Source organism: Nothoprocta perdicaria, unplaced genomic scaffold, assembly GCF_003342845.1.
Source record: "Nothoprocta perdicaria isolate Ctin4 unplaced genomic scaffold, notPer1 scaffold_15, whole genome shotgun sequence".
Classification (NCBI taxonomy): Eukaryota; Metazoa; Chordata; class Aves; order Tinamiformes; family Tinamidae; genus Nothoprocta; species Nothoprocta perdicaria.
Genome location: NW_020454649.1, coordinates 6,091,844 through 6,113,431, shown reverse-complemented (window position 1 = coordinate 6,113,431; position 21,588 = coordinate 6,091,844). Strand labels below are relative to the sequence as shown.

At 36.6% G+C, this 21,588-nt stretch overlaps 1 long non-coding RNA gene across 1 annotated transcript in view; it reads right to left on the bottom strand.

The window, feature by feature from the left end:
- The window catches only part of LOC112943470, a 73,207-nt gene extending 52,389 nt beyond the window's left edge, over positions 1-20,818 (bottom strand). Inside the window, exon 1 of the long non-coding RNA XR_003248596.1 lies at positions 20,703-20,818. This is a non-coding gene — a long non-coding RNA (uncharacterized LOC112943470). The remainder of the gene's footprint in view (positions 1-20,702) is intronic.
- Between the last annotated feature and the right edge of the window lie 770 nt (positions 20,819-21,588).

The following is a 21,588-nucleotide window of genomic DNA, read 5'->3' as shown; positions in this document are numbered from 1 at the left end:
ATCTGCTGCAGATGCTACTTTCAGTGAAAAAGGTCCGATCCTTACATATTCTTAAAGAACCCACAAGCAAAATTATGAGTTGGATCACACTTCTCTGGTAGATAGTTCTGATGAAAGCATAAATGCTTTGATCACAATATGTCCTGCTTTTTAATTAAAAAAGAAAAAAAAAAGGCATATTAAGCACATTTGACTCTTGTGAATGTTACTGAATTGTCAAAACGCAGAGTGGGATATTCTGTGTTTATTCATAAAAGCACTAGCTAGATAGCAGCAATTCAATGTAACCTACATATCTTAATCCTGACCTAGGGAGAGCATTTCGTAACTGACATCTATACCAAGCTTAATTTTAATATCCATTGCAGATGAGCAGTAGTCAGAACAAGATTACAGGCACGTGCCTGTACATAAATGCAGTGTTTAAATTCATCAAATACAGCATCAAAGAGACCTTTCTTTCTCCCAGTGTGCCACCCACCCCAGGGCCCCCACTGTTGATACGAGGAACTGAACTCTTACGTTATCTCCTCCTACCTGCAAAGTGAGGAAGCTATCTGGCACTTCAGCTACCACTGAGGCAGCCTTCTTTAGGCAATATAAATAGCATAGCTGCAGCTAGCAGCAGTGTGTGCCGCATTTTCTGATATGAACATTTTCTTCTGAGACCAGCTCAATCATTTCCCATAGAGCATTATACTTCATTCTTAAATGATGCCCACAGTGCCCTGGAATAGCACGCTGGATCAATATCTGACTCAGAGCAACGAACCTCTGCACCAGCGGAGGGAATCACTGCACTAGTCCACGTTGCAGACTGGATCAGGAGCTGTGGGAAGAAAATTTGTATTGCTGCCAGTGGGTAACAGCATCTAAATGCCGCTATAGTATTTGTTTATGAGATGGTGCATGAGTCAGAGGGAATCTAATTCTGCTGCAGTTCAGGGAGATTCTTGCCATTCATTTCCAGAGCAGCAAGAGGTAAGGCATAATCTGTACACATACTCTTTTCTCTTGTTTAAAGTATCTATTTATGAATCTTATTAAGTTTGTGTCTTTAAGATTTCATTCCCTTCCTTGCTTTTACTTGTTCAGTTCTCTCAAGTGAAGCAACTACTCTCCAGAAGCAACATCAGATAAATATTGAAGTATCTTTTTCTTCAGTACCTAGCAGCCCACTGCTGCTTCTACAACAGCTGAATTCACATTCTCAAACACACTGCAAGATGTGTGCTGCCAAGTGCAAAAAATACAGAGGGCAACTTCAAGTTCAAAACAAAAAACAAGACAGTTGCAATCTCACAGAAACACTAAATATCCCAATACTGAAGCATAACAGAACTAAAAAAACAAAAGTATTATTTAATGAACAGCTTATCTACATGATCACATCAAATAACACCACTATCTGTAGCTAAGCTGCAGGTCTGCATGACTCCAACTCCAGGCTTCCCTCAGGCAAGGAGGTTTAGACAATATCCACACTTTAAACACCATTATTTCAGCATTGAAGCAAGTAAAGCACGATCTGTGATATTATCCTCAACCACGTAATCGTTTGCATCCAGTTCTGCCTTTAAGCTTAGGAATGTAAATAAGTAAACTTAAAGTTTTTTGTTATTTCTAAAGTCTACTGAATGAATATCAGCATGAATGCATCAAGTGCCCCAAATACCCCTGAAAGAATCCCTTACCAACTTCCTTCTATAAAGCACTGATGCAAAAACTGTTCCGTAGAGCTCTAATACATCATTCAGTCCATGTGTCTAATTTTGCCAAAGAGGAGGTAAGAAAAGGAGGGAAGATCACAGATACCAACAACTTCAAGAAGTCCAACTTCCTCCTATCTAATTGGAAAAAAAACCCACAAAGATCCAACTTGCACATAATCAAATCCATTGACTATTTGCATTTTAATAACTTCCACTCCAGAAGCTGAAAGAGGAGCTACATGACCAGGCACAACTGTCACCTAGCTCTTTAGCTGACACTGATAAGATATCGGCCTTGACAGTGCCTAAAAGACTAAGGCAAGCTGTGAGAAAGACAGCCCAGGGCAACAAGTAAACTGCAGTAATTTAGACCTGCTTATGTTTGGACAATAACTCACAGATAAGTTTGGAATAGAAACACACTGAGGGGCAATTGAAGGATTCTCATGGGCTAAGTGTTACTGACCAGTGAAAATCCTAGGTAACTTAAAATAGACAAGAATTTTTACATCTCCATATCATCTCTGGCTGCTCATGCCATGTTAACTGTTTAAAGCGGCACCTCTAGACCACGAGATCACTGCAGCACACAGCCACAAGGAAAGGAGGGGAGATTCATGAATTCATGTAAATTTGGGCAAAATCAGTACAATTTGACATTTTAATATTCAAGACATGAACTTCACAAACCATCTTAGCAGAATGCTAATTTCAAAGCTCACTTGTGGCCAATAAATGCTGGCATTATTGCATGTGACAAGCCAAAGAACCCAACACCTGAGCAGTGTTATTGAAATCAAATTATGAAAGGCCAGCTGTATACAGTTCTGACTCCGAGGATTACTGGAAAATAAATGGCCACAACACCAGAAGAGTCCTGTGACAATTTAATGGAACAAAGACAAACAAAACCTGTGTGATAGATTTTAAATTGCTGCTTCTAATGGACCATTACAGAACATTGCTTCAATTAATAAGCACTTTAGCTCATTGGCATAACCTAGAATGACTTTCAGGAGTCTATTTACTTAGGGTCAGATCTTCTTTCTTGCATACCAGATGTACAAAGCCAAAGGAGAGAGCAACACATAACGGAAACGGATATAATTTTGCCTATTCTACACCAAGCCCTTTTGTCTCTGCACTGCGGAAAAGCAGCATCTCCAACACTTCACCTTACATTGGAGAAAGAAATTAAGGTATTTGGGAATGCACCCATGCTACAAATAGACAGATAAGTACACACATGTATGCAGACTGTCTGCAGAGGATGAGGAGCCATAAACACCGAATTGGCAAGTTGTCCATCTCAGTATCATATTCCGTAGAGATCCTACTGTTTCAAAGGAAGCAAGAAGCTCTCAAAGCAAAATTACATGAATAAATCAGAACATCCTCTAGTCTGTGGAAGGCCGTGCCTTCTGGCTCTGCAGAAGAACCTTTCCTGCAGTGAGGGGAAGCAGTGGTGTGAACTACAAACAGGGAAGCTCATGATGTTGAGGGTTAGTGAGTGACACTAGTATATGGTAGGATATAACATCTTTCCTCTAGCAGAAAAAGTTTTACCCCTCACTGTCCAGCCTGCTCCTGATTTATTATATATATATCCTGATATATATATATATATGGCTATGTATATGGCTATATATAATCAGCCAAAAAAGTAGAAAATCTTCATCTTTACTGGATTTGGACTTTTCTACTGAAAGACACATTGGAAGTAAGCAGCATTTAACTTGTAACTAAAGTTGGAAAAAGTTATTTTATCCACTACTAAAAATAGAGTAAATGTGAACAAATGCTAATGAATACAGTGTATAAACCCATATTTTGAGACTTAAAGCATGTTCAATTACATAGAACTTTATAAAACTGGTTTTGGTTTGAGACAAAATAAAGTTTTCCATCTGTATACTTACTAGATGATATTCTACTAAGCTACAAATCTCTTTTAATTCTTTAGTTCTTTTAAAAATAAATATTTATGTATAAGCAGAGAGACTAAATAAGGTGAAGAAAAAATAAGTTATCGTGGGATTTCAGATTGGCTAGGCACAGAAGAATTTTAGCAGACACGTTAACACATTCTTTTAGTGTCAAACTCAGAGTCCTTCCCTTCATTATCAAAATATATAATTAAAATATATTACTATTAAATACAATTTAACAATTTCATCCCCTTTTTTAACAGTATTAAGCATATACAATGCATATTAAACAAATACAGTGAATATCAGGCTTATATAGTTAAGGTATTAGTATTAAATTACCACAGATCTAAGCTAAGAGTGACATCCAGTGGAAGGACAATCTATATTTTCTTCTTTCCTCTATTGTGGAAATAGCTTTAGCTCAGATAAAGCTTTCCTGTCTGCTTCCCTGCTGCATCTCTTCTGTTCTCTTTTCTCTCCAATTGAGTGAGGGGAAAAGAGATGAGGTGCTCCCCAGAAACCTATGTACCCTTCTCTGCTCCTGGGAGCTCCCAAGTGGATATGCAGAGGGAGATGTGCTCCCTGCCACTACTGTCATTTCCCACACTATTTCTCTATATGTAAGAAGGAAGAATAGGTATCTGTGGTGTTATCCTCTTCCTCTCTCGAGTTTCCAAGGGCTCCAGACACACTAGTTCCCAGACCACTGACTGCATTTGGAAGTGGGAAGGGGGGGGAAGAAGAAAACAAAAACAGTTGTATTCTCACTGCTCTGGTGCCACTTCTGCTGTCTCTGCCTTCTACCTTCCTTGAACATGACATGAATCTGACATCTGAATGACATGACATGAATCTGACATGATTTAATCAAGGAGAGAAAGGAGCATTTTCCCCTTGCTTTTAACCATGATCCTTTATTACTGGCTCTTATCATCAGTGTTCACCTTTGAAACAGTCATATAAAGCAGTTATTGTAAAATATTCACACAGCATCTGCTGCAAGAGTCCGATAGCTCTGAAAGAGTCTCCCAGCTTTGTCAGTAAGACAGTCAGTTGTTAACAGGCACTAACAGAAAAGCTCAAATAGACAAATCAGTTGCATGCATTTCTTAAAGAAGCTTTTTTACAAGACTGCTATGCACGCAAAAGGCATTTTTAAGCATCTTGTCATGACAGTTTGGAACTAAATCTGAATGTAATATATTTAGATATGACTCCATAGCTAGACAAATTCAAAATTACAATCAGGAGCTCCTTTTCTGTCATCTCTTCACTCCCCTAGTCTTACATACAGTCTTGCCTCTTCAAGAGAGGTGACAGCATTTGCTTACAAGGTAAAGAATAAACACCTATAAGCTATGGCAGAAAGATTTTTCTTCTGGTGTCATTTTTAAATGTAATGCTTTTAAATATTTCAACTCCTACGTATTTTAAAGATACAGACATAGATTATTTTAGATTATCTTTTTCCAAATAATTTCCCCCAAACGTTTGCAGGATTCCAAATCAAGTAAGTGTTTACAAATGTAAGGTAACTAATATTTCTGCTATTCTGCAACAGATTTCATGCATGTTAATGATAAGGATGTATCGGTTATACCTCCAAAAAAAGGACAAGCCTTCAAATCTGGATTAAAGAAAATTCTCATGCAACTTCCCATGAACAAAATCTAACGAGATCTTAGCATACTGAGAATCTCTATGTTAATTCAAATTCATATTTTGGAACAATAACTATGCTTGATATCATGTGCTGTGTTAAAATGTGTGATTTCTTTTCAGTATTCAGCATAAGTCACCCTACACAGTATGCCTTCCATAAACAAATGGTAAAGTCTTTCCCTCCCAACGTCCTTCGAGCAGGAGGAGCTCACAATGGTGGTAAAGGCAGTCCTACCAAGAGATCAGTGATACTATTGTGCAGAAGCATTATTTTACTATGCAAAACCAGTTCCCATAGGCATAAATGACTTTCTTCAAGACAAAAAAATCAGAAGCTAATCTGCATACAGAGAATCTCATATCTAATAAGCATGTACAGTTTAGATAATACTACAAATTACTGAATGGGCAACAAGCTCTTCAGTTTGGGTAATGAGCGTCTCAACTAAGCCTACAAATTAATGCAGACATGTACACCACTTCCTTTTTCGTCTACAGTTGAATGCTGTTTACATGAAAAATGAACCTTTTGTGGTCATCACTAAAATAGCAACAGCAGATTAATATTGTTTGCCAGCAAGTCTTAGATAATAACAAAGCAATACACACTGAGAAAAAGGGTGTATTTCCCTTCAGCAGATAGCTAAGTAACTCATTGTCACAAATGGAAAATTGCCCCAGCAGAGCTAAGTCGTTTGGTAAGCAAGGATTAAAATTAGTAGTCCAAAAATCACATAATAGACTGTATTTAAAAATACATGTGAAATCAAATGAAACAGAACACTGAAATATCCCTTTGTTGCAAATAAAGTACATGCAGATCCTCTAATTATTGCACTGGGGAAGAGGGAGCCGGTTTAGCCAGAAACATGACGGCAAATGTGAAATACCAGAAAGCAGATCTTTCTTTTGAGAGAGAAATAGTGACAACATTAATCGAGAATGATTATAAGTCTAGTGAGGGACATTCAGCTGAGGAAGCATGGAAGACAACTTAGATAAAAATAGAAAGTTATGCCTTGATGCATTGGATGTGGTATAATTATGAGCAGAATTTGCTTCAGCAGAGACACACAGCAATTTTTAATCACCGAATCTTTTGAAAGTAAACTAGCTTTTTCCCTTGTCATCCATTTATACTTCAGACCTGTTACTGGAATCGCATGAGGAGACATTTATTCTTTTTGTAACACACCTTTATTTTAGGAGAAGAATGCAATACCATGGGAAATGCAACAACCTCAATACTCAACACATTTATCAACAACCCAGGAAATATTCTTGCTAAATTCAGAATAACACATCTGCCATCTAAAACAAAGTTTGTTACAAGGCTACAGTTGTCTCACTGCAATTTAAAGCATCCTGAAAGTTAAGTATTCCTATTTCTCATCAGCAGAAACACTTACAGAAGGAGCGCTTATGACCCTAAAATTAAAAACCATCAAGCACACGTTGAAGTGAATGCATGGTGAACAGCTCCAGCCATTTAGTGTGGCTACTTAGGTAGCCACAAGATAGCAATTACAGTTTAAGAATCATAAATTCACTTGCAAATATTAAAAACAGAGGACAGATCTTCTATTAGTTTAAACAACATAGCTCCACTTGCATCAATACAGCTATGAATGCTATGTTGGCTGAAATCCAATGAGATTGGCAAATCTAGAAAGAAAGGTAGCCGATTTACAAAACTAATTTTCATTGTTTATCTATTTTAGCACAGTGGGGAAAAATGAGTTAAAGAAGGGTGCTGATGCTACCAAATGGAATTAAATGTCACTCCAGATTAGAAGGGCCTAACACACGGAGTAAGGAGAGCCAGGTCTTGACTTTAGGGTGAATCAGCAGTCACCTCTACAAGGTCAATGGGCTGCTTCTGAGGTGAAAGGAAAGAGCAATAAGACATTAGGAGCAACTTGTAGACACAGCATAGGGCAAGGCACAAGAGTCCTCTTTTGATGAAGCAGGATTAGGAGAGATCAGAAAGGGTAGAAAACGACATTTATGGGCCTTCAATTTACCCTCTTTTATAACTGAAGAAAAAAGTTCCCTCAAATCCAATTCTGAAATAATCTAGACAAGACCCTCTGTGTCTGCATTGAATTTTTATTCAGCATGGGCTGACATGCTATAGATCCAGTGTCCGTCAGTAAAGGCTTCTTTTGCAGGACTGAAAACTAACTCTATTGCGCAGAAGGCAGCAAGTTTAAAAGCTGTGCAACCATATATTTTTAAGTAGATATTAGAAGACAAATAGGATCTAGTATCACCGTGCAAACTACATCAAGGGAGAAACCAAGTAAGAGACATGATACTAAATATAACAATTACACTGCAAAGCTTGAATGGGGACAGTGGGAAATTAGTCTCACTGTGGGTAGCAGGGCTATTCCATGAAGTTACAAGCTCATGCTTTGGCAATATTACAAGGAAAAAAAAGTCTCTTAGAAGTAGGTACAAGGATTCCATGTTCACATACAGAAAAATAGACAGAAAACATGATGCAATGCTCAAGATGTTTATGTTACTATTATATCAAATTCTGGGTATGACCTATATTTTGGGGGTCTGTGGATCTATACTCAAGTTCCAGCTTCTAAAGTTTGGATGGACAAGCAGTCCATAACCAGGAGATACAGATTTTCACAGTACCTCATGCAGCACGCTGACAAATTCCAACATAGACGTGGTAACTACCCCCCAGAAAACCAGGAGATGGGAGAACTTCAAGAATCCATGCTTCCTCTCCCCTACTCTGTGTGACAGAAACATGGTCTAAAGATTGTGAACAGCACCATGCAGAAAGACATTGTGTTCTACTTGTCAAAGCAGCTTCAGAGGGAATGCAAATGAGACTACTCCTTTTATAACAAGAATTCCACTGGGACTGTAATTAAATACAGAAGAAACGAGATAAATCTGCCACCAGTACCAGGAAAAGCTAAAAAATCCATCACAACAACAACAAAACATAAAAGCAGGTATGTGCCATCTAACAATGGAACTGTCTTTAAATGCAAGGGAAATATGTTCAATTTGCTGAAAATTATAACCCTGATAAAGTACCGCACATTAAGCGGCGAAGCTGAGTGGCTGCTGTAGCAGCCTTCAATTCCCCAGAAGTGCTCAGTCCTACAGCAGTGCCAATCAGCATGCTTGTCCCTGAGGCACGCTGGAAAAATACCACCACAGGAGCAGTCACTGCAGATTGCTTTTGTTGAAGGAAACCCAGAGGAAATCAAAGAGCAGTAAGTTTGATCCAGCGTGTTCATCTTAAAATTAACAGTCCAGGTTAATACATCCTTTGAGAATCATAAGGGCATCAAGAAGTTTGGCATGTATTGCAGCAGTTTCTTGAAGCACCAGTAGAGATTAGAGACCCATTAAACTGGCAGAGCACAACGTGCAAATAGCCCTATACAGAGTTGTTTTCAATGGGAGGAAAAATACCTGTGACAAGCATGATGAAAGCTATCAAAAAAGTCACATTGTCTTCAAAAGACTTCAGATATTCTGAATATTTCACTTTTTGCCTAAATATTTGGAAAACAAGACAAAATAGGCTTTCTGCAAAATATTTTGATTCTGCATAAAATGCTGTTTTTAAATTCCACGTTCAGTCAGTACTCAAATTTTATAGACTCCTTTTACACAAGATATAATTAGTGAAATGGACACTAAAGGAGCAGGCAAAAATTGATCAGGATAAGACATCTGAAAGAATTTGCTTATAAATTTTTAAGTGACAGAAAGAATTGGCACTTACTCACCTTTTGAGGCCTCTAGAGTTCAGCATTTGTCTTGCTGCAGGCGATCTTACCCCTTAAACTGCTAGTTAAGAGACTGCTACAGTCTCTTAAGGACAGACTATTTCTAACCTGAAACCTGACTTAGTAAACCTTTTTACTTTTTTACTTAAAAGATTTACTTAGTAAACCTTTTTACTTAGTAAACCTTTTAGTAAAGCTAAAGCTAACTAATCATACTGACTCATAATTGTGGATTTGTATGACAGGATATAGCACTGTAGCAAAAGAGAGTAAACATCAGAGCTAGATCAAATTGGTGGGGACATATAAATATTATAGTGAAATCAAGGCTAATTTTTAATTATTCTTCCCTTACAAGCTTTTGAGAAACCTACATGGCAAGAAATAAAAATTGCCAGTATTATACCCAGCCATTAAACTATAGGAACAGATATAAGGTTGTAAACTTTTCAAAAGAAAAGTCCATGCTGAAATCAAAGTTTTGTGACTTAGCAAAACCCTGAGGTTAAACACACCAGAGATGGAACAGTCTGCCTAATATGCCTCTGACTGTATTAACATACTGCACTGCATAATACAACAAAAACATTTAGCTTTGAAAAATATCGTTAAAAACAGAAGATAGGCTTTGTACTCAGTCTATTAATTCAGCCATTGCCCATCAGAACAAATTTACATTATCTTGTACCAGAAAATGGCAAGTGCACATTGCATTAATCTTTATTTATGTAGGAATAATTCTCTTATCTTGGGAGCAAATTTAAACCATTTGAAATTACTTCTAATTATGCTAGAGCAGTTGCACAGAAGCTCATATAAATACGTGAGTTCCATCCTCCTGCCAGTGCTGTGGTCACGCCGGGCTCCTGGCTCATCCTCCCTCTAAGGCAGCCCTGCTCCTGCTGCTCCCTAACAGGCTCTCTGAAACACAACTTATTTCCTCGGGAATGGTAAGCTGGAGGGAGTAGCACCCATCCATTCAATCTAAGTGGCCATGATGTCAATTAAAAGCCATTAGCCCTGTCTTGCAGCTATAGTAATTTCCTTTCCCTAAAATAAAAAATTTAAGAGTCTGCTTTCCCCTTCCAATTAGCTGGCCTGCTCATTGCCTTATCTTCCATTTAAGAACATTAAAAGACAACAAATTTTAGCTTTTTGGACTAAGGCAGAAGAGGTGGGCAGTGATAATGACCTGCCAGAGATGATACTAAGCCAGATACTTCAGTTCTCAAAGCTCAATATTAGCGCTGCCTTCACTGGTTACTGCAGGGAGGAGACAGCGCAGGGCAGGAGCGCTGGTCCTCACCCCACCACCACCACAGCAGGACAACAAAACTGCTTACTTGGAAGTGAGAAAAAAAAAAACACTAGAGAAGTAGATGCTTTGGTGATTTCACAAGCAAGAGGACTGAGAAAAAAAATAATAAATAAAAGGATGAATTTGGTCCAAGTATCAGGTACAGAGTTTTTAATCTTACAGACAGGGATTTTGAGCAATTTCCTCAGATTTCAGCTCTCAGAAATATCACTGAAACATATTTCTATATCTTTCTGTGATCAAAACAATTAAAATGTTTTGCTTTGTGGACCTGCATGCACAATTACAGTTCAATCCTGTGAGAAAATTATCTTCCAAAAATGATGGAGGTGAAAGTCTGATCAGCTGTAGGGCTCCTTAATGCAGTAAGAAAGGAGACAGAATTAAAGAACCAAGTCACTTCAGAACGTGTTTGCTTGATAACCCTTCTACTGTTTTGCAAAGTATCAAATGGAGCTGCTGAATTAAAGCAGTGGAACATCTTCCATTGTCCCTATGCCTGCAAAAGTAGTTCTGAAGTGCGAGGCATGGAGAACACAGACCAAGGCTGCAGAGACTGTGAAACTGCCGCTCTGAGGTTGAACTATGCTTCAGTTGCACGATCATTCGCTAGGTTATGCAATTAAAAGGTTAGTATCATTGTTTTTTTGTTTGTTTTTGTTTTCTCCTCTCAAAAGATCAACTGGAGCAAATGGCCCAACTGTTTGGTATGGCCTTTGCTGTGCTGGGAGCACATGCTACTCTCCAGGACTGCGGTGCTAGGAAATAGAGAACTGACGCCACTGCTTTTCATTCCAGCCCTCAGCACTGGAATTTGGAAACCAGTTCGTATGTTTTTCTAGAGGGTGCTTTCACCAAACAAAGTAAGTTTTTTATTGTTTGGAAACTGGAAACTTCTTCCAGTCTCACTTTCAAGTGTATCAAATCAAAACCCTTAAAAAAAAAATCAATATTCTACAGAAAGCAAACTAATTACTTGATAATGACCTTTTAAATGCACAAATTAACCCTAATGGCTTTAAATGGAATTTTAATGAGTTCTTCTGAGTATAAGTACTTATTTGCTATTTATTCCCATAGAGGTGGACAGATCATTTTTAATTAAATGCAATTTTAGCCTAAGATGTTGTTTTAAGTTGATTCTTCCCACAGAGAAAATACTCTACAATAAGAGACACATGCATACGCATACGTTCCAACACACTTGTACTCTCAAATTGTGACTTGTGACTCTTGACAGTCACAACTGCGAAGCTCCTGCTTTCTTTAGCCTCTCAGTGCCCTGAGAATGAACACATTCTTTGTTTTGCTTGGGGTTTTGCTCAGTTATTAAGCAGCAGCCAAGCTATATGTGTGTGTGTGTATATATATATACACACACATATATATACACTATATATATACACATATATATACACTATATATACATGTATGTATATGTGTATATATATATATACACACATATATACACACACTTTTTTTTTTTCTCCCTCTCATCTATTACTCCAAATTCTGCTATTCCTGCTATATGAAGATTGAAGCACTAGCCTGTTACTATTAAAGATTATATAGAGAGAAGAAAATAAAAACATTTGATGGATACATATTTATCATCTATGTATTTGATAAAAATAAGATTACCCTCTTCTCTCAATAGGTTTTCTTTTGGTCAATCTATCAAAAGGAGTTCTAAATGGAAACTTTTCAAAATGAATCCAGAGTTTCATTCAGTAGAAATTAAAAACTTGCTCTTTCCAAGTCAATGACCAAACAAAAAAAAAGTTAAGAGCATGTTAAGAATGCTATCTATTAAAATCTTCAAATTAAAATATTATTTTTTTCCTCCAGAAACTGAAGGGCTCCAATCAATCTAAAGGCAATAAAATATTCTCCCAGGCCTGACTGACCTGATCTACATGTAGCTGACAGGCTACAGATAACTGAAGACTCAAAACTATAACATCATTAAGGGATTTGGCCACATAAATAAATTCAAGTCATGAGGAGTTTGCCAAAGTACAATGCATTTGTCATTCAGGCACATCATAAACCTTTCATGGGTGATGCTGTGTGACATACAGCAATAGGGAATGCCTAAATGATGAAACATCAGCTTTTGACCGAACAAGTACACACTTATTGTCAACTTGGTAAGCTGCAATCGCCTCCTATTTCTATGATAAAAGGAAGCAGAAAATTGGTATGGCATAAGTGGGAAAAATGTCTATGTGCATTAGGTGCTTACAAGCAGAGAAGTGAAAGTTAGTTAATCCTCAAGAGAAGAGCCAAACTACTTTATTTCACCTACTTAGTCCCTTTTCTCTGCTTTATCTTACCATATTTTGATTTCTCAAGGTTATTAGTTTCATTTATTTTTCTTTCCCCTAACCTCTTTGAATCATCCTTCATCTTTTTCAGAGGGAGCATATCTGAACTTAATTTAGAATCTGATTTTTTCCTCATTCAATTTCCTCTTGCAAAATGCTTATGAAAGCTGCAAGCCATGGAAGTGAGCTGGAAATATCAACTGAGACTTCTCAGAGGACCATATTACAAAACAGATGCTTTAGTAAAGAGTCAGCTTACTGGTAAAAATTCTAATTGAGTACCTGCATCAAACAAATGCACAATATGGTATAGTAACAGCTTTCAATAAAATACGATTGCTGATAGGAAAATTGAACACTATGTACTTCCTTAACAACAGTTTAAGGACATCAGAACTAACTAAATTTATTTGTTGTAATAATTCATAAAATCTAATGAAATTGTTAGGCTTACTTACAAATACCACTTATGTCATACATTAAACTCTTAATAAACACGTACCAATTTCAAAATAGAATGGAAAGACAAATCCTAACAGAACATTTCTCACAGTTGGAACGCATCACGTTTCAAAAACTAGCTTTGAGAACATGCAAAATAAAAGGATATGAAATAAGTTCTTCCTGATCCAAGATTTCTTCCTAGCTCTGAACAGTCATTAAATATATATATATAAACTCCTGTAGACATTCCTACTCACTATAAGATAATAATCTTTTGAATAGATGTTTCTTTTTAAAATAAACTTGCTTCCTACATCCTTTATATAAGAAAAACATTTTCTGAACTCTAAAACAAACCTTCACGTGCAGTGCAGGTGATAAGCAGGGGAGAAGGTCACAGCTATCTTAAATGCTATGAGAACCTAGATTCTGACTTTGTTAGGTTCTTGCCTATATTCTCACCATAACTGATGGATTCTAATGCTTAGTGTGCAGCAGGGCTGATTATGTGATGGAAATACTCAGCATGCATTTTTAACATTATCTTTATTTGAAAGTAGAGCTGTTCATCAAATAAATATGTATTAGCCACTATGGCAAAGCTCAGTAGTATGTATTTTAATATCAATATAAATAGCTGACTAAGTCTTCTAGTCTCCCTTTCAGCAAAGTAATAAAAAAATAAGCATTTCCCATTTGCAATCCTTGCAATATGAAGATATTTAACCTGAAGTTAAAATCTAGATACTTGACATGCTCAGAAAAAGTTACAATTCTTTCACACAAGTATTTGCTGACGTATAACACTGACATCTACTGTATTTCACAAGCACAAACGCTTACCACAAAATTTCCATAAAATGAATAGCAGTACAGACTATTATCGATACTACTTCCAACTTCATTTAATTTACAAAAACCTCATTTTAATCTTAGTATCAATGCATTAGAAATTCAAAATTAATTATGCATTTTTCCTTCAATTTAAAACAAGTATACCTTTGGTAAGTACATCAGAGACTCTTTCTTTCTTACAACACTCTCATTACTGTCTTCTCATAGTTTGCACAAATATGTTTGAGAAAGGGTCTCTGAAAATGATGATATTGCAAATATAGAAATAATAAAAGCAATTCACTATTAGTTTAAAAGATTCCACACAAAGTAAAAATAACTAGAGTAGGAAAAAGTGATAAATGCAATAAAAAGCTTACATATAAATGCCATAATAACTATTGACACCTGATCTCAAATTAGATATGAGGAGCTTAAGCAGCTACCACTTGCCCTATGCATGGCTCAAAACAAACAGCACATCTTTAAATCAGCAGGAAGATAGTACCACTAACAAAAGCTAGTCTAGACAAAAATTTTATAGACAAGAATATATCTCTAAATGACATTTGCAGGTGTGATGGAAAATATTTTCATTCACTACAGACCTACAGCCTAGATTGCGCTTCTAAAGAAAGGCAGAGATTCTTTAGAGGGTGGAATGGCACCTATTCTACTTCTGTCAAGCACGTCTGGGCACACTGAAAGTTCTCCTGCCCATGTAACTGCTTAGTGGACATCTAAGAAATAGAAACCTCAGGTTTGATTTCCTCCTCACTAAGAGGCAGCTCAAATTCAAATCTATCCATTTTCCCACTAACTATATCACCAAGAAAGCCAGAAACTATTTTATTCCCTTCAGCTGAATCTACACAACTACAAGGAAAGCCCTCTTGGACAAGGTGGAAGGAGTAGGCCACCAGAAAAGATATCAAGTTGCATTTGCATCTTATATTTGTTACTAGACAAAAAATTACTGGGAGACAGAACAAAAACCTTCAGATGTTACTCTTCTGAGATGGTGGACTGTCTCATCATTGCAACACAAAAATGTCACACATTTTCTTGTTTTTTTTTTTTTTTTTTTAAACACTATTACACATGAAGACTGCCCTTCACATACTTAAAGAACAACAAAATTATAGATTTCTAATGCTCAGTCAGTCAAAAGTGACTAGGTTTCAGCTCTATTAGGCAACTTTCCATTACATTAACAACACGTTCATTCTTTGCCTTTCAATGAAGGAACTGGAATGCAACTCTGGCTTTTATTCTAAGGCATTAACACATAAAGAGAAGAAAATCATACAAAGATTAAAAAGAAGTTTCAGTCTTACACTGTTAATCCTCTGATAGTCTTACAAGAGATTAAGGGTCATATAAGGCCTATCAGCTAGAGCTGATATGTCAGTCAGGCAACATGCAAATCAAGTTTCTGCTTTCCGTAACTTAATTTTCAACATCCAGTGCTATATGGAAACAGGCATGGGGTTTTCCACATGTCTGTTCATTAACAACAATTCTCCTTAAAGACACATCCATCATGGAGAAAGGCAGCATCAAATGACATTCTCTCACATGCTTAAACATTTCTTTACTGCTATCCTACCATGCTGCAGAACTGAAGTCCTTCTACAGTATTTGTTACCACTACTGGATAAGGGCTGTATCCAAGTGTAGAGACTAACTTCTTGTGGTATACAGTACACCCCTACATCTGACAAGTGTGGCCATAGCTCTGCATGGATCAGAGACTGAACGATTCTCTCTGCCCTCACAGTTGGTGCTGCCAATGCATAACAATCCTGCTTGTGATGCATCTGCCCAGTGGCTAGCCACAGCAAAATGCACTTGCTGCCCAGTAAAAGCGACCATATGACATCTTTACTGGACATTAAATTAGGCACAAACCTTCCAGAGAGACAGCTCCGCAGAAAGTTCACTCAAGAATCTTCCCCAATTAGTGTTCTCACTGCAGGTGATTAGGTAATTGCCTGAGAAACAGTAAAGATGTCCTAGAGAGTAATCAGAAAATTGGACTAACAAGAAGGCAAATATCATTGCTTAATGGAAAGTTAATTTAAAACGAACTGTTATTTCAACAAAATCTGTACAGAAATGATGTGCTGTTACCATTAAATGAAAAATATTTGGCCTTAAACATGCTCAAACCGATAAAATCTCTTGTCATAGTAACATTACTGAAAAATAACTGAATAAATCTGAGTCAGGTTTAGTCTACTGCCTCTGAGGAACCAGAGGCTCATTACCAATATCATTATCTGAAACTAATTAGTAGTTGGTGATTGTGGCCTTCTGGCACTAGGAAGCTGATTAACATTCCTCTGAAGCAAACTGGGCTGGGTTGGGAGGGTAGAAGAAAATATTTCCCTTTTGCTTCAGCCTCAAATAGCAAAAAGGAAAATAATTAACTATTTACACCTGTGCACAATGCAGCTCAGCTTCTTTCATTAATCTATAAAGCACAGTGATATTGGATATGCTGGAAGCATTTATATTATTTGATATACATCAGGGTCTTGAATTTTTTGCCTGGCTGAAAAATAGGAGTAGAAACCTTAAAGTGCAATTTAAATATTTTATTACTATTATTTAAAGAGATGCTTGTTTGACTTGTCAGAACAGATTTCACTGGTGTGTTACAACAGCACTGTCATTTCTCAACTTGAATGTAATTTGTGCCTAAATACTGTGATGATTAGTGTAATTAACTTCAACAGTACTGAGTGCATTTAGAGGAGAGGGATAGACCAATTACTGAGTATGCCATGAAGCAGTTCCTTGTATTTCCCAAATAATGGTCTACATCCCCTCTTTTATCAAAGGAAGAAGATAGGCTCATTTAAAAATTAGAAACTGCATTTTAACTCAAATTTATATTCCATATTAAAAACAACAACAAAAACTCCCATACACTTTAATGTCATGTGTCAGCAGGCTCTTACTCATCGGAGACAGTAAGATTCAGACTTGTAAATAAAACTCTCCAAAAAATAGCTATTTGTTTTAGGCAAATTACCTTTGACTATTACTCAGCCACCATGTAAACCATGTGTTAGCTTAAGTTATTTATGCACTGTGTAAATCCTCATATTAAAAGACCATATGAGCGGGAATACAAGAAATTCTACTTGCATTTCTGTTCATTTCTAAATGGCTGCAAATGCATGTTTATGCATATATGTGACTATGTAGAGATCTATATGGATCTATATGGAAGTACAGACAGAACAAACCAGTTGACTCTTCTGAAAATAAAGCAAATGAAGAAAAAAAAAATCTTTTGTCAATATCTAAACACTGTGAAAGCTGGGAGGGTTCAACGGCAGGTTGAACTGCATCAAGTGCACCATCGGCCTCTAGTGGACGTTCCTCTTTAGGCCTTCTAAAGACTCACAGACTCTCCTACAGCCTAACTTTGGTCGCCTTTAGTTCAAAAAAATCTATTTTCTTTTATTTGGAATAGCATGATGCAAGATTAACCTCAAACGCTCATCAACTACACAAAATAATAAGATGCACAAATTCCTAAGTAGATGAAGATTTGTTACATTAACATGGCAAAGAACACTCGTTTTTGACATCCAAAAGAAAATCACTAAAAATAAGAAATAATTTGGCAGAAATTTAAGGAAAATAATGTCACATTCAAAATTTAAAGACTGTATTTGTGCCATCCCTCAAACACAAGTAGGTGAAATTTTGTTCAAATCACTTCTTCATAAAAACATTAATCCTAACTCTTACGTAATTTGTACAACATTTCAATTTTCTTGGTGAAAAAATATGTAGCACAAAATGTTTGTACAAAACAGCAGTAGCAATAACACTAAAGTGGACTGTATTCTTTAAAGTAGAACAAATTGAGAATGCTTAAGCCTTTTAGACTTTGGATTTGAATGCAGATATTTCAAAAGGCTATATTTAGACTGTTCAGATTTGAAAGACTTCTTGACAATTCATACACAGTGAATATAAAAATTACAACAATTGTCTTTTCTAGAGTCACAGTAATTGGTAAGTAAGATCAATACCATTTCTAGAAACACACGTCTGAATGTTACAGTATTTCACACCACTGAGATTTGATTGCATTCATTCTCTGATTGTAACCTAGGTTAGGAGGACATCATGTGGTAGAACTATGTATGACCAAACCTTCCACTTTCACACAATTTATGTAAATAAATAACTTTTATAGCAGTTATCCTTTGAAACTATAAGTTCAAAAAGTGTTGAATGACTTGGTGAGCATAGAAGCAATGCCCAATGTTTACCAGTATAATAAAGAGATTGCAAGTATGATCTGCAATTCTGTTACAAGTTATGGATGTACTAATGGTTTCAAAGTTCCTCAGCAAGTAGTGCTTACGTGGGCATTATAAAGTTGGTTTTTTGTTTTGTGTTTTAAACTTTTACTATGCTGTCCTATTTATAGGATGAAATTTCACCCTCCCTTGCACACAGATCAAACGATCGTTGCTAGAGCAAAGCAATTACCTGTTTATTTGTGACTGAAAATACTTATAAACAATTTCAAGGAACATTTCAGAATCCTATCCTATCCCGTTAGTCAAATCTCTGCTGAACTCCCTGATTGCTAGTGCATGAACACCAAAAATATAGCAGATATTTTTGAGATTATATGATTTCCTCTTACATTTCAAAGTTAACACTTTTCCCCTTTCAGAATATTTCCCCTTTCAGAAAACTTTAATAATCAGCTGAAGATAAAACTTGTGTACAGTAGTCTGCGTAAAGCCCGATTTCAAAAAATAAAAATGAATTTTAAAACTGCTAAATTTATTATGAAATCAATTCAGAGTTTTGCTCTCATCTAGGAAATTATCTAGATCTGGAAGGACAAAGAATGACTTAATATTATGACTAGACCAGAAAAACTTGCAAACTTCTATACATCTCCATATTAAGAATTTCAGAAAATCACTGAGGTACATGGTAGTTCTGAATCATCAAGAGAGAGAGAAAACCAGAAGTTTTCAGATTTTTTTTTTCTTTTCAGTTTCTGTCAAAGGACATAGATTAAAACATACACACACACACACACGATCATAAGGACATTAATACTACTTTTCAATGTATCCTAGAAATATATCCTCTGTATGGATATGAACAATGTTGTAAAGCTGAGTTTAACACATGATTGAAGACATCTTGAAATATATCTCTCTACAAGACTTTTCCATCCTATACTCAAAAATCCAAAAATTTGTTCATTTACTACATTATAATTTAGCAATCATCAATCATCCACCACATTCCTACATTCTTTGTGGAATACTTTTTGCCAAAGCAGTATCTGTCCTTTCCCATAATTTAACTTATGGAAGAGTCTTTGACATATTTAAAACAAACTTTTAAACAAATCCCTGCAAGGCAGTTAGGATAATGCAAGAAAATAAATAAATAAATAAATAAATAAAAATAAAGGTGCTATCAGTTTGTGAGCTGGGTAGCTGCTTTTCAAGGACAGGTTAACCAGCTATGAGTAAATTAAAGACACCAAAAATAAAGCAGATTTCTGCTCGGTGAGGTCTGAGCATAGCTTTCTCATAAGAATAGCTTAAAGAAAACAAACACTTAGCTAGCAATTTTTCATTTCTATATCCCACATTTTTGGCAATAGCAAAAAAAATTATTTAGCAGTAATGCTCTCAGATGAGGGAAGTCAGCAGACACCTCTGCTAGCAGTGAACAGAGCTCAGGCCCTTAATTTTGAAAAACAATTTTTTTTAAATTACGTATGATATTTCAGGACAAGTGCGGTTAATAGATTATATATATGTGTGTATGTGTAAATACATATATATGTATAAAATATAGAGACTGAGGTTGCATAGAGGCTTGGTTTACAAGATGTGATGTCCACTACAACGAAGAACTGAATCCTATGACCCTTTGAGTCTTTCTTGTTCTGCAGGCACAGACTGGAAAGACACCTAAAAACAATAACTGAACACTGAGACCATAACTGTTCACAGTCATTGCCAGAATCAAGCTTAAACTGGGAGGGGGCGGGAATCACTGTAACTCTGTTCAGTTTGCCCTGATAAAGAAAAAGATAAACCTTTTCTCACCATATTTAGAGGACCATTAACCCTCTAAAAAATGTGACCCATATTTAAATGTGACCCCTATTTAGAGGGTCACATTAACTGAAGTTCTGAATTTAAAACATACATTTATGTATTTTGCCCTTCTCACTTGCTCTCATCTATCCTGCTGAGTACAGCCAATAGCATGGAATTGCTCTTCTTTTATGCTTGCTTGCTCTCTTCTACGTTGTTTGCTTTTGCACTATTTCCTGTGCAAATGCATTAACAAACAGCATGTGCAAGAGAAAGAAAAATAGCATCAGTTAAAGCAGACTGGGAGTGCAGGGGAGGCTTCTATTTAAGCAACAGATCCTTTTAGGTCCACCACACTGAAGCCACAGAAAAATGAAAAAGAATAAACCATCTGGAGGTTATCTCAGCAAATGAGAGAAGGGGAAAAAGGGGCATTTATGAAACAACAGCCTGTTTTTACAGCCTTGAAGATATATCTTCCAAGATCCATCTACAAAACACTCTCTGAAAAGGGCAGGGAAATGTGTACACACCAGAAAAAAAACAGTGAGGGGGAGGAAGGGCACTAACACAATGGGATTTCAGTCTCACCTGTTCTCATCAGTCCTGGTTTGTAAAGGCCACAGGATAAAACACAAAAAGAAGAAATGCAAATTTATCCAGCCATCAAGCTCAGACAGCAAGGAAAAGACCCCTATCAGCCAACAACCAAAATAACCCAAGGTCAAATTTCCTGGAACTCACTCACAGAGAGCATGCCCTGGAGAACGCAGCCCTCTGCCATTCTCATATCTCCTGATTCTCATCAAGCTACTGATTTACATCTCCCACCTGCTGGGTAATCACATGCCATCCACCAATAAGATTTGTTTGCACCATCTCAAAGTTTGCTGTCTTTAATCTTGGGATTGCTGGTGTGCAAAACCCCAGGTGGTTGTTCCCCTGTTCAACTCCAAAGGTAACCTAGAGGAGCTTTCGGCTGCCTGAGAGGGAGTTTTACAATCCTGCTTGGCAGGTGTTCAGAGGGGACTTTCCATATCATCTTGTTGCCTTTTAGCACACAAACAGGTGAAAAACTCATTGAGCATATGGGATGACTTGTACTTGGCATTTTTACACTTAGCCAAATACATATATATATCCACAAACAGATGGAAACATGATACACTAAAGCAAGCACGCCTTTGGAAAATCTCATGTCTGAGTCAACATCCAGTTGGCAAGTTACCATTTCAAAAGTGCCATCGCACACCAGTGAGAAAAGTCATCATCCTGCTATGTTCTTTGTACAAACATAAGGTCATCTCTACAGCCTAAGAAACATATGGGTAATCTGAGTAATTGAGAAAAATTAAGAACATAGTAGAGCTATTTATACAGAAGGTGAGTCAAATTTTTCTTTATTTTATACTGTGAAATAAGTGAATTTGCACATCCAATCTTTGCAGAAATTCTCAGTAAAGCCATTTAAAAGTTT